The sequence below is a fragment of the Bombina bombina genome, chromosome 5, assembly GCF_027579735.1.
Source record: "Bombina bombina isolate aBomBom1 chromosome 5, aBomBom1.pri, whole genome shotgun sequence".
NCBI classification, from domain to species: domain Eukaryota; kingdom Metazoa; phylum Chordata; class Amphibia; order Anura; family Bombinatoridae; genus Bombina; species Bombina bombina.
Window position 1 is genome coordinate 243,485,345 of NC_069503.1, and position 15,944 is coordinate 243,501,288.

General features: G+C 39.9%; 1 protein-coding gene across 2 annotated transcripts in view; it reads left to right on the forward strand.

Annotated features, from left to right (window-relative positions):
* The window catches only part of LOC128660205 (protein adenylyltransferase SelO), a 170,363-nt gene that overhangs the window by 145,343 nt on the left and 9,076 nt on the right, over window positions 1–15,944 (forward strand). The gene's annotated exons all lie outside the window — the stretch shown is intronic.

Consider the following 15,944-nt stretch of genomic DNA (forward strand, 5'->3'; position numbering starts at 1 on the left):
CTAGGTACTGAAGCACAATAAATGCCCATCGACCATAAAGCATAAACACAGCTCATTCTTTTAGTCCATGGGGTATATCTATCAAGCTTGAAGCCCCATATTTCTGGCGAGCCTTTAGACTCGCCAGAAACACCAGTTATGAAGCAGCGGTCTAAAGACTGCTACTCCATAACCTGTCCGCCTCCTTTGAGTGGGAAAAAAAACAAAAACACACACAAAAAAATTGCACAAAGGGGCATAGTTGAAGATACATAAATAGGAAGGGGGGGTGTCATAAAATAAATTCTTAACACAATCTCTAAATAACCCTATTTGGGGACCGCCCAGACCTTGTAACAGCAGGGTTAATAACATTTTCAGCTTTGGTTTTGACATTTATCAGCCCAAACCTTCTCTGCCTCTAGAGCGAAGTAAAATAAATAAGTTTGGCCCTCCAAAACCACTCTTAGTCTGGCTGGGTAAATAACCGTGGCCTGAAGGCGTGCCTTAATCATTTTTCCACAGACTGGGATAGCTCTCTCCTTTTCACTGACGCTTCAAAAGAGAAATCTTGGAATAGTAAGATTTTAGAGTCATCTACAAATATTGGTTGATTTTTTCTAAAGTATTTGTCCTGAAAATTCAGGAGTTTGGCTATAATGGGTCTTGGTTTAATACTCCCTTTGAGGTTAGAAGATGGCTTTCCCTGTCTGTGTGCTCTTTTGATTATGATTGGTGGGACTGAGGAGGGGATACTCAGTTAGTGTGTGAGTGATACATTTTATCAGGTCTTCATAAGTTTTGTTTTCGGGAACCCCAATAATCCTAATATTGTTTCTTCTTGACCTGTTTTCAAGCTCTTCTATTCTGTTCTGTAATTTGGTAATAATAGTGTGGTTACTGTCTATCTTAGAATCATGGGATACTGTTATATCCTCCAAGTCGGATATGCTTTGCTCAGCTTCTTGGATTCTTGTGGAAAACTGTCTAACTTCTTTTGTTAGTGAGGACTTCTGCTTTAAAGTGAAGGTCAACTCTGATGAATGAAAGCCCAGTTTTTAAAAATAGCAGCCATTTTGTTTAAAAACTTACCTCTCTCCTCTTCACAGCCGGAGCAGCTTCCCCCGCCCGCAAAACCTCTCTTCATACGTCAGCTATGAAGAATCCAGCTTCCTCCAATCACGGCATGGCCTCAGGTAATGTTTGCTTTGGGGGGGAAGCTGTTATTGGAGGAAGCTGGATTCATCTTTGCTGAGGTATGAAGAGAGGATCTGCGGTGGGGGAAGCTTCTCCAGCTGTGAAGAGGAGAGAGGTAAGTTTTTAAACAAAACAACTGCTTTATAAACTTTATAAAAACTGGGCTTTTATTCATCAAAGTTGACCATCACTTTAAGTAGATCAAACTTAGGGGTCAGAGCTTTAATAATGTTGTCCACTAAAATTTGATTGTCTTGAGAACCATTGTGTCTAATGATATTACCTGATTCTGGATGTACTTCGAATAATGTGTCTATAGAGTTTTTGGTCTTTCTGTCTCTATGCTTAGCTGCCATGACTGGAGTTGTGCTATTACTGTGAGTAAGTAGACTATGAAATGTATCCATAAACAGTGATTATAGTGGCAAGGGAACAAGTCCAGTGTTTAGTTAATGTAATGTGATAAAAGGGGGGGGGGGGGGGGCGTGAGTGAGGGAGGGGGTGTAGGTAAGTGTAGATAGTGGTAATCCAAAAAAAATTAAAAATTAATAAAGAGTGATGAGGTGTTAAGGACCAGTAATGACAAAGAAGCAGTTTGTTAACTTCTATACATCAGGGTGAGATTTATCAGAAGTGTAATGATGCAGAATCTTTATGAAAAATAGAGAGATGCTAGAAAAGTAACAATTAACCGAAAGAGCTAGTATTCGAAAGTTGACCAGTAACAGACCTATAGCTGTGTAATACAATAACTTTCTAGTTCAGAGGTTATTTTATTGCCCTGATTTAATGTAAGGGGAGGGGTTACTCTCTAACAATACACCAGACTCAGGGGAACAATAAATACAGCTTGACTCTATATGTCTGCTGTCTTTTACAATAGTATATGTCCCTGTTTATCAATTTATTCCCAAAGAGATAAAACTTATCTTCTCCGGGACTTTAAAAGTATTCAGCAGGGTTATTAAAGTATGGTGTAAATGGGGTATTGAGATAGGCCGAGGCTTCTGATCCTGGGAAGCAATAAATATGGAATAGGAGACAGTGAGATGCTAATAAACATCTAAAAAGTAAAATACCTGTAGGCTTCCCAGATATAAACTTCTATCCAACAGCCTCATAATGTAGCTAAATAAACTGCGTCCTCTAAGATCTTTAATCGCAATTAGGTGGTATTTCTAGTTAGTTACCAATTCCCAGATATAAGTTCCAGAGGGTTTCAGCTTCTAATACTGAAATATATGTTGAATGATGTTGCTGATAAAGTATAATTATGTATCAGTAAGGAGGTCTGACTTGCAACTATAGCTTGGCTCACAGATACAATGAAAAATCACTAAACTTAGCGTAACGAGTCTTAAAGAGTAAATATTATGCTGAAATCCTGGCTTAACAATACCTCTAGGTTAACCACATTTAGTAAAACCTGTTACAACCAATCCTAAACAGATATTGAATAAATGAGGAAAAGAGTGATAAAAAAGATATACATTTTTCATGAAGTGATGGCTAGCAATATTACTCTGAAGTGGGATTATAACTTAAGACACAGGATATTTGAGAGACCAAATGATAGGTTTTTTCATTTCTTAATGTACTATAGCTAAACTGGCGGTGTGCCAGCAATTTGTGCCTTAGGTGTTGTCCAGCAGTATAACACACAATCGAAAATTCAAAGGTCCCAATAAGAAAACTTTTCTCCATTTCTTTTACAAAGATATGGCGAGTCCACGGATTTCATCCTTACTTGTGGGATATTAACCTCCTGCTAACAGGAAGTGGCAAAGAGCACCACAGCAGATCTGTATATATAGCCCCTCCCCTTCCCCTCCACCCTCAGTCATTTTCTTTGCCTGTGTTATACTAGGAAGACATGGTAAAGTGAGGTGTTAGTTTTAGTTTCTTCAATCAAGAAGTTTTTTATTTTAAATGGTACCGGTGCGTACTATTTTCCTCAGGGGGATATGGAAGAAGATTTCTGCCCTGAGGTTTGATGATCTTAGCATTTGTAACTAAGATCCACGTTGGTTCTCACAAGACTTCTGAAGGTAACCATGAGACATCTTCAGTGTGGAGACCGGTTTCATGCTACAAGCAGCATAAAGGTATGTGCAGCCTTTTTTTCTGAGGAGACTTGGTGTATCAGAACTGGCTGGCATTATTTCCCTGTATGGGAATGGGGTAAGCAGTAAAACCTATTTCTTTCATGTAATTAGCAAGAGTCCATGAGCTAGTGACGTATGGGATATACATTCCTACCAGGAGGGGCAAAGTTTCCCAAACCTCAAAATGCCTATAAATACACCCCTCACCACACCCACAAATCAGTTTTACAAACTTTGCCTCCCGTGGAGGTGGTGAAGTAAGTTTGTGCTAGATTCTACGTTGATATGCGCTTCGCAGCAGGCTGGAGCCCGGTTTTCCTCTCAGTGTGCAGTGAATGTCAGAGGGATGTGTAGAGAGTATTGCCTATTTGAATTCAATGGTCTCCTTCTATGGGATCTATTTCATAGGTTCTCTGTTATCGGTCGTAGAGATTCATCTCTTACCTCCCTTTTCAGATCGACGATATACTCTTATATATACCATTACCTCTACTGATTCTCGTTTCAGTACTGGTTTGGCTTTCTACTACATGTAGATGAGTGTCCTGGGGTAAGTAAGCCTTATTTTTTGTGACACTCTAAGCTATGGTTGGGCACTTTTATATAAAGTTCTAAATATATGTGTTTAAACATTTATTTGCCTTGATTCAGGATGATCAATATTCCTTATTTCAGACAGTCAGTTTCATTATTTGGGATAATGCATATGAATAATTAATTTTTTTCTTACCTTAAAAATTGACTTTTTTTCCTGTGGGCTGTTAGGCGCAAAAAATTTCTTTGTCATTTCCGGCGTCATACTTGTCGCCGGTAGTTGTTTGTGATTGCGTAATTTTTTTGACGTTTTGCGCCAAAAATGTCGGCGTCGCCGGATGTGGCGTCATTCTTGGCGCCAAAAAGCATTTAGGCGCCAAATAATGTGGGCGTCTTTTTTGGAGCTAAAAAATTTGGGCGGCATTATTGTCTCCACATTATTTAAGTCTCATTGTTTATTTGCTTCTGGTTGCTAGAAGCTTGTTCATTGGCATTTTTTCCCATTCCTGAAACTGTCATTTAAGGAATTTGATAGATTTTGCTTTATATGTTGTTTTTTCTATTACATATTGCAAGATGTCTCAGATTGACCCTGGATCAGAAGCTACTTCTGGAAAAACGTTGCCTGATGCTGGATCTACCAAAGTTAAGTGCATTTGTTGTAAACTTGTGGTAACTGTTCCTCCGGCTGTAGTTTGTGATGAATGTCATGATAAACTTGCTAATGCAGATAGTATTTCCATTAGTAATGTTCCATTACCTGTTGCTGTTCCATCAACATCTAATACTCAGGGTGTTCCTGTTAATATAAGAGATTTTGTTTCTAAATCTATTAGGAAGGCTATGTCTGTTATTTCTCCTTCCAGTAAACGTAAAATGTCTTTTAAAACTTCTCATATTTCAGATGAATTTTTAAATGAATATCATCATTCTGATTCTGTTTCTGATGATGATTTTTCTGGTTTAGAGGATTCTGTTTCAGATATTGACACTGATAAATCTTCATATTTATTTAAAATGGAATTTATTCGTTCTTTGCTTAAAGAAGTCTTAATTGCATTAGAAATGGAGGAATCTAGTCCTCTTGATACTAAATCTAAATGTTTAAATTCAGTTTTTTAAACCTCCCATAGTTATTCCGGAAGTTTTTCCCGTCCCTGATGCTATTTCTGAAGTAATTTCTAGAGAATGGAATAATCTGGGTAATTCATTTACTCCTTCTAAAAGGTTTAAGAAATTGTATCCTGTGCCATCTGACAGATTAGAGTTTTGGGACAAAATCCCTTAGATTGATGGGGCTATCTCTACTCTTGCTAAACGTACTACTATTCCTACGGCAGATGGTACTTCCTTTAAGGATCCTTTAGATAGGAAAATTAAATCCTTTCTAAGAAAAGCTTATTTATGTTCAGGTAATCTACTTAGACCTGCTATATCTTTGGCGGATGTTGCTGCAGCTTCAACTTTCTGGTTGGAGGCTTTAGCACAAGTGACAGATCATAATACTCATAGCATTGTTAAACTTCTTCAACATGCTAATAACTTTATTTGTGATGCCATCTTTGATATCATTAGAGTTGATGTCAGGTATATGTCTTTAGCTATTTTAGTTAGAAGAGCTGGCTTAAAACTTGGAATTCTGGTATGTCTTCTAAGTCAACTTTGCTTTCCCTTTCTTTCCAAGGTAATAAATTGTTTGGTTCACAGTTGCATTCTATTATTTCAACTGTTACTGGGGGGGAAAGGAACTTTTTTACCCCAGGATAAAAAATCCAAAGTTAAATATAGGGCTGCTAATCGTTTTCGTTCCTTTCGTCAGAATAAGGAACAAAAGCCTGATCCTTCCCCTAAAGGAACGGTTTCTGTTTGGAAACCATCTCCAGTCTGGAATAAATCCAAGCCTTTTAGAAAGACAAAGCCAGCTCCCAAGTCCACATGAAGGTGCGGCCCTCATTCCAGCTCAGCTGGTAGGGGGCAGATTACGATTTTTCGAAGAAATTTCGATCAATTCGATTCACAGTCTTTGGATTCAGAACATTGTTTCACAAGGGTACAGAATAGGTTTCAAGATAAGGCCTCCTGCAAGAAGATTTTTTCTTTCTCGCGTTCCAACAAATCCAGTGAAGGCTCAGGCGTTTCTGAAATGTTTTTCAGATCTAGAGTTGGCTGGAGTAATTGTGCCAGTTCCAGTTCTGGAACAGGGTCTGGGGTTTTACTCAAATCTATTCATTGTACCAAAGAAGGAGAATTCCTTCAGACCAGTTCTGGATTTAAAAATATTGAATCGTTATGTAAGGATACCAACATTCAAAATGGTAACTATAAGGACTATTCTGCCTTTTGTTCAGCAAGGGCATTATATGTCCACAATAGATTTACAAGATGCATATCTGCATATTCCGATTCATCCAGATCACTTTCAGTTTCTGAGATTCTCTTTTCTAGACAAGCATTACCAGTTTGTGGCTCTGCCGTTCGGCCTAGCAACAGCTCCAAGGATTTTTACAAAGGTTCTCGGTGCCCTTCTATTTGTAATCAGAGAACAGGGTATTGTGGTATTTCCTTATTTGGACGATATCTTGGTACTTGCTCAGTCTTCACATTTAGCAGAATCTCATACGAATCAACTTGTATCGTTTCTTCAAGAACATGGTTGGAGGATCAATTTACCAAAGAGTTCATTGATTCCTCAGACAAGGGTAACCTTTTTAGGTTTCCAGATAGACTCAGTGTCCATGACTTTGTCTCTGACGGACAAGAGACGTCTGAAATTGGTTTCAGCTTGTCGAAACCTTCAGTCTCAATCATTCCCTTCGGTAGCCTTATGCATGGAAATTCTAGGTCTTATGACTGCTGCATCGGACGCGATCCCCTTTGCTCGTTTTCACATGCGACCTCTTCAGCTCTGTATGCTGAACCAGTGGTGCAGGGATTATACGAAGATATCACAGTTAATATCTTTAAATCCGATTGTACGACACTCTCTGACGTGGTGGACAGATCACCATCGTTTAGTTCAAGGGGCTTCTTTTGTTCTTCCAACCTGGACTGTGATCTCAACAGATGCGAGTCTGATAGGTTGGGGAGCTGTATGGGGGTCTCTGACAGCGCAGGGGGTTTGGGAATCTCAGGAGGCGAGATTACCAATCAACATTTTGGAACTCCGTGCGATTTTCAGAGCTCTTCAGTCGTGGCCTCTTCTGAAGAGAGAGTCGTTCATTTGTTTTCAGACGGACAATGTCACAACCGTGGAATATGTCAATCATCAAGGAGGGACTCACAGTCCTCTGGCTATGAAAGAAGTATCTCGAATACTTGCATCGGTGGAATCCAGCTCCTGTCTAATTTCTGCGGTTCACATCCCAGGTATAGACAATTGGGAAGCGGATTATCTCAGTCGTCAGACCTTACATCCGGGCGAATGGTCTCTTCACCCAGAGGTATTTCTTCAGGTTGTTCAAATCTGGGGATTTCCAGAAATAGATCTGATGGCTTCTCATCTAAACAAGAAGCTTCCCAGGTATCTGTCCAGATCCAGGGATCCTCAGGCAGAAGCAGTGGATGCATTGTCACTTCCTTGGAAGTATCATCCTGCCTATATCTTTCCGCCTCTAGTTCTTCTTCCAAGAGTGATCTCCAAGATTCTAAAGGAGCGTTCGTTTGTGCTGCTGGTGGCTCCAGCATGGCCTCACAGGTTTTGGTATGCGGATCTTGTTCGGATGGCTACTTGCCAACCGTGGACTCTTCCGTTACGACCAGACCTTCTGTCGCAAGGTCCTTTTTTCCATCAGGATCTCAAATCATTAAATTTGAAGGTATGGAGATTGAACGCTTGATTCTCAGTCATAGAGGTTTCTCTGACTCCGTAATTAATACTATGTTACAGGCTCGTAAATCTGTGTCTAGGAAGATATATTATCGAGTCTGGAAGACTTACATTTCTTGGTGTTCTTCTCATCATTTTTTCTTGGCATTCTTTTAGAATTCCTAGAATTTTACAGTTTCTTCAGGATGGTCTGGATAAAGGTTTGTCTGCAAGTTCCTTGAAAGGACAAATTCTGCTCTTTCTGTGCTGTTCACAGAAAGATTGCTAATCTTCCTGATATTCATTGTTTTGTACAGGCTTTGGTTCGTATAAAAACCTGTCATTAAGTCAATTTCTCCTCCTTGGAGTTTGAATTTGGTTCTGGGGGCTCTTCAAGGCTCCTCCGTTTGAACCTATGCATTCTCTGGATATTAAATTACTTTCTTGGAAAGTTTTGTTTCTTTTGGCCATCTCTTCTGCTAGAAGAGTTTCTGAATTATCTGCTCTTTCTTGTGAGTCTCCTTTTCTGATTTTTCATCAGGATAAGGCGGTGTTGAGAACTTCATTTAAATTTTTACCTAAGGTTGTGAATTCTAACAACATTAGTAGAGAAATTGTGGTTCCTTCGTTGTGTCCTAATCCTAAGAATTCTAAGGAAAGATCGTTGCATTCTTTGGATGTAGTTAGAGCTTTGAAATATTATGTTGAAGCTACTAAAGATTTCCGAAATACTTCTATTTGTTATCTTTTCTGGTTCCAGGAAAGGCAGAAGGCTTCTGCCATTTCTTTGGCATCTGGTTAGAGTCTTTGATTCATCATGCTTATGTTGAGTCGGGTTAAAACTCCGCCTCAAAGGATTACAGCTTCATTTTACTAGGTTCCGTTTCTACTTCCTGGGCGTTTAGGAATGAAGCTTAGGTTGATCAGATTTGCAAAGCAGCAACTTGGTCTTATTTGCATACTTTTACTTAAATTCTACATTTTGATGTGTTTTCCTCTTCTGAAGCAGTTTTTGGTAGAAAAGTACTTCAGGCAGCTGTTTCAGTTTGATTCTTCTGCTTATAACTTAGTTTTTTTCATTATAAGATTAAATCTTTATTTTGGGGTGTGGATTGTTTTTCAGCGGAATTGGCTGTCTTTATTTTATATCCCTCCCTCTCTAGTTTACTCTTGCGTGGAAGTTCCACATCTTGGGTATTTATTAACCCATACGTCACTAGCTCATGGACTCTTGCTAATTACATGAAAGAAAAACATAATTTATGTAAGAACTTACCTGATAAATTCATTCTTTCATATTAGCAAGAGTCCATGAGGCCCACCCTTTTTGTGGTGGTTATGATTTTTTTTGTATAAAGCACATTATTCCAATTCCTTATTTTTTATGCTTTCGCACTTTTTTCTTATCACCCACTTCTTGGCTATTCGTTAAACTGATTTGTGGGTGTGGTGAGGGGTGTATTTATAGGCATTTTGAGGTTTGGGAAACTTTGCCCCTCCTGGTAGGAATGTATATCCCATGCATCACTAGCTCATGGACTCTTGCTAATATGAAAGAAATGAATTTATCAGGTAAGTTCTTACATAAATTATGTTTTTAATAAGAGGGGTGTTACTGGAGTCCCTATATTATATTTATCATTAGTTGATATTTGGGCATTATGTGACATGGGAGACAATATAAAAAACGATGTTTTATGTTTTTTATTTTTTGGCACTTATAACTTATTGGTTTTATGCTTTTTTGGCACTTATAACTTATTGGTTTTATGCTTGAGGGTTGTATTGTGTGTGTATTTTTACTTTAGTGCAAAACCGCATTTCCATGCGGTGTTGTTTGGGCCTACTCCGACTTTTGATATTAAGGGGCGGAGCCTATTTTGGCGCACTTCCTTCAAGCTTAGCAGCAGCAAACAGTAACTCGGTGGCTCCTGGACTGTGTAGCTGGTCTGAAGGGTTGGTGCAGAGGGTATTTTTATCTATCTTTTGACTAGATGTGATTAAGTACTTCTAAAGCTTTATTTCTGCCCTTACTTCTGGGTGCAGTAATTTTTGGATTTATCCATCGATATTAAGTTAAATTTGGGAATAATTTAACGTTTTTTGTGCATTTTGGAAAAATTGTTCACTTTTTCTTTCTTAAAGGCACATTATACGTTTTTTCTATGTTTAATTTTATGCTATAAATAAGTGTTTAAATGACTTTTTGCGGTGGTATTACTAGTCTGTTCAACATGTCTGACATTGAGTTTTCTCATTGTTCTATGTGTTTAGAAGCTATTGTTGCAACCCCTTCTAACATTGTGTAACTTTGTACTAGAAAGGGCTTTACAATGTAAAAAGCATATTTTAAATAAAGTAAGTGTGCCTAAGGATGATTCTCAGTCTGACGAGAATCAGGATATGCCATCCAATTCTCCCCAAGTGTCACAACCTTTAAACGCCCACACAATGTACTAGTACTTCTAGTGCGTCTATTCCTTTTACTCTGCAGAGATGGCTGCAGTTATGTCAACTACCCTTACAGAGGTATTGTCTAAATTACAGTGTTGCAGGGTACACGCAGTAGGTCAAATATTAATGTAAATACTGAATCCTCTGATGCTTTATTAGCTATTTCCGATGTTTCCTCACAGTGCTCTGAGTTGGGGATCAGGGAATTTACTGTGCTGAGGGTGAAATTTCTGATTCAGGGAATGTTTTGCCTCAGACAGATTCGGATGCTATGTCATTTTAAATTTGAGCTTGAACACCTCCGCCTGTTGCTTAGGGAGGTTTTTAGCGACTCTGGATGATTGTGATCCTATTGTGATTCCTCCAGAGAAATTGTTGTAAAATGGATAAATATTTGGAAGTTCCTACCTTACACTGATGTTTTTTCGGTTCCTAAGAGAATTTCGGAAATTATTAGTAAGGAATGGGATAGACAGGTATACCGTTTTTCTCCCTCTCCTAATTCTTAGAAAATGTTTCCTATATCAGAATACCATTCGGGACTCATGGCAAACGGTTCCTAAGGTAGAGGGAGCTATTTCTTCCCTAGGTAAGCGTACTACTATACCCATTGAGGATAGTTGTGCTTTCAAGGACCATATGGATAAGATATTAGAGGGTCTACTTAAGAAATTATTTGTTAATCAGGGATTTCTTTTACAACCTACAGGGCTTGCATTGTTCCAGTAACTACTGCAGCAGCCTTTTTGGTTTGAGGCTCTAGAAGAGTCTCTTAAGGTGGAGACTCCATTAGATGACATTCTAGATAGAATTTAAGGCTCTTAAGCTAGCTAATTCTTTTATTACTGATGCCGCTTTTCAAATTGCTAAATTAGCGGCAAAAAATGCAGGATTTGCTATTTTAGCACGTAGAGCATTGTGGCTCAAATCTTGGTCTTCTGATGTGTTCCATCAAAACATCAGCTTTTAAGCTATTCACTTTAAAGGCAAGACCCCTTTTTGGGCCAGAATTGAAGGAGATCATTTCTGATATTACAGGAGGAGTAAGGGCCATGCCCTACCTCAGAATAGGTCGGTTAAAATGAGGGGTAAACAGAATAATTTTCGTTTCCTTTCGGAAACTTTAAAGGATCCCCCGCTTCTTCTCTTTTTCCACAATGCAGGAAGGGAAATTTTTCCCAATCTAAGTCAGTCTGGAGACCCAATCAGAAAGGGAATAAGGGTAAACAATCCAAAAAACCCACTGTTTGTCCTAAGACAGCATGAAGGGGTGGCCCCCGAACTGCGACCGGATCTAGTAGGGGGCAGACTTTCTTTCTTTGCTCAGGCTTTGGCAAGAGATGTTCAGGATTCCTGGGCACTAGAAATAGTGACTCACGGTTATCAATTGGAATTCAAGGATTTTCTCCAAGAGGGAGATTTCATCTTTCAAAATATATCTGCAAAACCAGATAAAGAGAGAGGCGTTCTTACGCTGTGTAAAAGACCCTTTTTACTATGGGAGTAATCTGTTCCTGTTCCAAAAATTGGAACAGGGACAGGGGTTTTTACTCAAACCTATTTTGTGGTCCCCAAAAAAGAGGGAACGTTCAGATCCATTTTGGACCTCAAGTGTCCTTAACAATTTCTAAGAGCTCCATCATTCAAGATGGAGACAATTCGAATGATTTTGCCAATGATCCTAAGAGGGTCAATATATGACTACGTGGATTTGAAGGGATGCTTACCTTCATATTTCAATCCACAAAGATCATCATCGGTTACTAAGGTTTGCCTTCTTGGACAAACATTATCAGTTCGTGGCTCTTCCTTTCGGGGTTGGCCACAGCACACAGAATCTTCACAAAGGATCTAGGGTCTCTTTTTGGCGGTTCTCAGACCGCAAGGGATAGCGGTGGCGCTTTAGCTGGGACGATATTCTGATTCAGGCGTCAACATATCATCTGACAAAATCTCACACGGAGACAGTGTTGTTGTCTTTTCTGAGAACGCACGGCTGGAAGGTGAAGATAGAGAGAGTTCACTTCTTTTGGTGGTTGTCGCCGGATCAATCTGTCCCAGGGGGACTTGTTTCCGCAGACCTCGAGGGTGGATAGTGACAACAGATGCCAGCCTTCTGGGCTGGGGTGCTGTTTGGAATTCCCTGAAGGCTCAGGGTGTTTGGGCTCAAGTGGAAGTCTCTACTTCCAATCAATATTTTGGAATGAGGGCAATATTCAATGCGCTTCAGGCGTGGCCTCAGTTGGCTTCGGCCAAATTCATCAGATTCCAATCGGACAACATAATGACTGTGGCATATGTCAATCATCAAGGGGGAACAAGAGTTCCTTAGCGATGATAGAAGTATCCAAGATAATCAGTTGGGCAGAGGCCAACTCGTCATCTGTCAGCGATCTACATTCCAGGGGTAGATGAACTGGGAGCAGATTTTTCTAAGTATGACAGACTTTTCATCCGGGGGAGTGGGAACTTCACCCGGAGGTATTTGCCTCATTGATTCTCAGATGGGGCAGACCGGAATTGGATTTGATGGCATCTCGTCAGAATGCCAAGCTTCCAAGATACGGATTCCGGTCAAGGGATCCTCAGGCCGAACTGATAGATGCCTTGGCAGTACCTTGGTTGTTCAGTTTAGCTTATGTGTTTCTGCCGTTTCCTCTCCTCCCACGCGTGATTGCTTGAATCAAACAGAAGAGAGCTTCAGTGATCCTGATAGCACCTGCGTGGCCACGCAGGACTTGGTATGCGGATCTAGTGGACATGTCCTCTCTGCCACCGTGGAAACTTCCGTTGAGACAGGACCTTCTCATTCAAGGTCCTTTCCAACATCCAAATCTAATTTCTCTGCTACTGACTGCGTGGAGATTGAACGCTTAATTTTATCGAAGCGATGATTCTCTGATTCAGTTATCAATACTTTGATACAGGCTAGAAAGCCTGTCACTAGAAAAATCTATCATAAGATATGGAGTAAATATCTTTATTGGTGTGAATACAAGGGTTACTCATGGGGTAAGTAGGAATTCCTAGGATTTTGTTTTTTGGGTTATCAGCAAGTTTCCTTAAGGGACAAATTTCAGCTTTGTCAATTCTGTTTCACAAACGTTTGGCAAATGTATCAGATGTTCAGTCTTTTTGTCAGGCTCTATCTAGAATTAAGCCTGTATTTAGACCTATTATTCCTCCCTGGGAGTTTGAATTAGTTCTTCGAGTTCTGCAAGGGGTTCCGTTTGAACCTATGCATTCCATAGATATTATAACTATTATCTTGGAAAGTTCTGTTTTTGGTTGCTATTTCTTCTGCTCGAAGAGTTTCTGAGCTTTCAGCATGACAGTGTGATTCGCCCTTATCTCATATTTCAATTATGACTTAAGGTGGTATTACAGTACCAAAACCTGGGTATATTACCTAAGGTTGTTTCGAATAAGAATATTAATCAGGAAATTGTTGATCCTTCCTTGTATCCTTATCCTTCTTCTAAGAAGGAGCGTCTGTTACATAACTTGAACGTGGTCCGTTCCTTAAAGGGACAGTCAACACCAGAATTTTTGTTGTTTAAAAAGAAAGATAATGCCTTTATTACCCATTCCCCAGTTTTGCACAACCAACACAGTTATATTAATATACTTTTTACCTCTGTAATTATCTTGTATCTAAGCTTCTGCTGACTGCCCCCCTTATTTCAGTTCTTTTGACTGCAGACATGCAGTTTAGCCAATCAGTGCTCAGTCCTAGGTCAGTTTACGTGCATGAGCTCAATGTTATCTATATGAAACATGTGAACTAATGCCCTCTAGTGGTCAAAATGTATTCAGATTAGAGGCAGTCTTCAAGGTCTAAGAAATTAGCATATGAACCTCCTAGTTTTAGCTTTCAACTAAGAATACCAAGAGAACAAAGCAAAATTGGTGATAAAAGTAAATTGGGAAGTTGTTTAAAATTGCATACCCTATTTAAATCATGAAAGTTTTTTTTGGACTTGACTGTCCCTTAGTTTTACTTACAGGCAACTAAGGATTTCCGTCAATCATCTTCATTATTCATTGTTTATTCTGGAAAGCGTATTGGATCCGAAAGCTATGGCTTCCTCTCTTTCTTTTTGGCTGAGAAGTATCATCCGCCTGGCATATGAGACTGCTGGACAGCAGCCTCCTGAAAGAATTACGGCTCATTCTACTAGGGCTGTGGCTTCCACATGGGCCTTTAAAAACGATGCATCTGTTGAACAGATTTTTAAGGCTGTGATTTGGTCGTCCCTTCACACTTTTTCCAAATTTTCCAAATTTGATACTTTTGCTTCTTCTGAGGCTATCTTTGGGAGAAAGGTTCTTCAAGCAGTGGTGCCTTCCGTTTAGGTTCCTGTCTTGTCCCTCCCTTTCATCCGTGTCCTATTGCTTTGGTATTGGTTTCCCACAAGTAAGGATGAAATCCGTGGAGTCATCATATCTTTGTAAAAGAAAACTAAATTTATGCTTACCTGATAAATTACTTTCTTTTACAATATGACGAGTCCACGGCCCACCCTGTTCTTTTTAAGACTGTTTTTTCTTTATATTTTTTGTAAACTTCAGTCACCTCTGCACCTTTTAGCCTTTCCTTTTTCTCTTCCTATACCTTCGGCCGAATGACTGAGGGTGGAGAGGAAGGTGAGGGGCTATATATACAGCTCTGCTGTGGTGCTCTTTGCCACTTTCTGTTAGCAGGAGGTTAATATCCCACAAGTAAGGATGAAATCCGTGGACTCGTCATATCGTAAAAGAAAGTAATTTATCAGGTAAGCATAAATTTAGTTTTTTTACACTCTCTCTGAGAACAAAAGTCATAAGTGGTAGACCATTTTTACGCCCAAAATTTCTTTTGATTTAGTCTTATGATTAAGGGGGTAATCAACCCCCTTGCAAAGATACTAGGTCCTAAGATCTGATGACCCACAGCTTAACTTTCATGGTAAGGCACTGAGGCAAAAAATATGGTTTGCATTTTTAGGAAAGTCCAGACTTAACGTGACTTTTGAAAAATTTAAGAAAACCTCAGGGTTAACATTTTTCTTTTTTGCTACTCACAGTTTGAGTGATATCACAGTAAAGATATCCTGCTGACCTGACTTTAACAGCCCTGGGCCTGTTTCAATTCTCTTTGCTGTGTCCTGTTACCCCCGCTGTTGTGCGAAAAGAAGGATCCACAATTGCTCCTTAAGTCAATGTGAGACGAAGCAGGGCTGGTGGAAGGGATAAGTTGCCCACCTCGGGTCATTGAATTTTACACCACTGGGTCATCCAGGGCATTCCTCCGGAGTGTGCCTGCCCAGCTTGACCGCTCCGGTTAGAGTGTAATGTTGGTCCCCCTCACGCAGCATTAGTGGTAGGGGGATAAACCAATTGGAGAGTTTGCAGCACCGGGTCTCCAGGACGTTTCTCCAAGTTGTACCTGCCCAGCTTGCCCTCTCCGGTAAAAGCAACTTGATGGTCCCACTCACGCAGCACCTGTGGGAGGAGGGTAGACCAATTAGGCGAATAGCACTTACTGGGAGAGCGGGTGGACTCCTTCGCTCTCTCCCTTGCCTGTCTAAATCACACAGGCTACCTGGTGCAAAGAAACAGCGTCTCCACCAAAGGATCAGGGCTGGGTCGATCTCCAGTAAGACAACTCAGGGTGACTTGCCGTCTGACTTTCTTTTCATGTACTTGGCAAGAGTCCATGAGCTAGTGACGTATGGGATATACAATCCTACCAGGAGGGGCAAAGTTTCCCCAAACCCAAAATGCCTATAAATACACCCCTCACCACACCACAATTTAGTTTTACAAACTTTGGCCTCCTATGGATGTGGGTTAAGTAAGTTTATGCTAAGATTTCTACATTGTTATAT